Below are 1989 nucleotides of genomic sequence, written 5' to 3' on the forward strand. Positions count from 1 at the left end.
TTCCTCCAAAGAATAAGTGCATCTCCATAATTCTTAATCAACATATTAAGCTAAGTAATAAAATAACAGAAATGATGAAAATATTATGAGAATATGTTATAAAACATTTTTATAAAACAATCTCAAATATCAAGAAGAATAAGTTTTTATTTCAGATATTCAAAAACTCTGCCAATACCAGCTTAAAAAAACAAAAAAGTTATTTTACAAACACAAAATTGTTGGTTCCTTCCAGTTGCCACCTTCTTCTCCCTCTCTCTTTTTTTTTTTTTTTTTGAGACAGAGTCTTGCTTTGTTACCCAGGCTAGAGTGTAATGGCACCATCTTGGCTCATTGCAACCTCTGCCTCCTGGGTTCAAGTGATTCTCCTGCCTCAGCTTCCCAAGTAGCTGGGAATACAGGTGTGCACCACCACACCCAGCTAATTTTTTTGTTTGTTTGTTTGAGATGGAGTCTCACTCTGTCGCCAGGCTGGAGTGCAGTGGCATGATCTCGGCTTACTGCAACCTCCACCTCCTGGGTTCAAGTGATTCTCCCTTCTCAGCCTCCCGAGGAGCTGAGACGACAGGCTCCCGCCACCATGCCCAGGTAATTTTTATATTTTTAGTAGAGACAGGGTTTCACCTTGTTGGCCAGGATGGTGTCGATCTCTTGACCTCATGATCCGACCGCCTCAGCCTCCCAAAGTGCTGGGATGACAGGTGTGAACCACCACATCCAGCCTTTTTTATTATTATTATTTTTAGTAGAGATGGGGTTTCACCATGTTGACCAGGCTGGTCTTGAACTCCTGACCTCAGGTGTTACACCCACCTCAGCCTCCCAAAGTGTTTCCTCTCTTTAAAAATAGCAAAACTCTTAGATATCAAGCTTCTTTCAAGGAGACTGTCCTTACTTTGCATTTACTGTTTGATACTTAAGTGTGGATTCTAACACCTACCTAAACATTTCACTGAGTGTCAATGATGCTTCCATTTCCAATCTTCCCTTTCTTTGCCTTTGCCTTTTAAAACTTTTCAGAACCTCAGACACACCTAGAGTTTGTTTCCTGGATTGCAAACATCATGCTTCCTGTTTTTCTCCATGCCTGTGGCTCTTCCTTGTTAGTCTTTTTTAGTGATTCCCCTTTCTCTCTTTCTCAGATTTTTAAAACATTTCGATTTTGTTTTGCTAGGCAGTCTCCTTAATACATTCAACTTTGCTTTCTCCCTAGACTTTTATGCACTCAGATAACTGAGGTTTCCCATGGAGCATATGACGCCCAAGTTTTTCACCCCCAGCACAGATCTCCATTATCACACACCATCTGTTTAATAGATGTCTCCATGTGGTTATACAGAAACTCAAATACATTTGTAATTCCCTTGAAACCCTCCACTATTCATACAGTGTTCTTGTGGTCTGCATTCTCCCTCCTGCAAAAGATACCCCATCTATACAGTTGCTTGAGTCAAAAATCTGAGAGCAGCTCTTTTTTGTGGTGTCCGGTGGGGTGGAGGAGAACTTAATTCTTAATATTCTCTTATCTCATTTCCAATCAATGCACGCCAATGCTGTTAATCATACCTATAAACGTTTCTCGACTCTATTCCTTATTTATTCTCATCTCTCTGTACCACAATCATTGCTCTTCAAGACTACAGCAATCGCCTCTTAACTCTTCTTTCTACTACTGCCTCCCTTCAACTGTTCTGCACGTCATTATCAGAATGGCATGTGAAAACGATTTCCGATTAAATCATATCTCATTAGAATCCTTATTGTTTTCTGAAATCTGGTAATGTCCACAGTTCTTCACATAATTTCAATGTCTAGTTTTATCTGGCCTCATATTTTTTTCATATTTATTTCATTCCACTCTCCTCTGTCTGCCTACATTTTAGTGATTCTGAACACTAATTAATAAAGCATGTCACAATCACTCCAGACTTATGTCTCTTCATACGCTAATATTTCTGCTGAAAAAAGGATTTTTATTCCCAGTTACTT

Source organism: Rhinopithecus roxellana, chromosome 11 (genome assembly GCF_007565055.1).
Source record: "Rhinopithecus roxellana isolate Shanxi Qingling chromosome 11, ASM756505v1, whole genome shotgun sequence".
NCBI lineage: Eukaryota > Metazoa > Chordata > Mammalia > Primates > Cercopithecidae > Rhinopithecus > Rhinopithecus roxellana.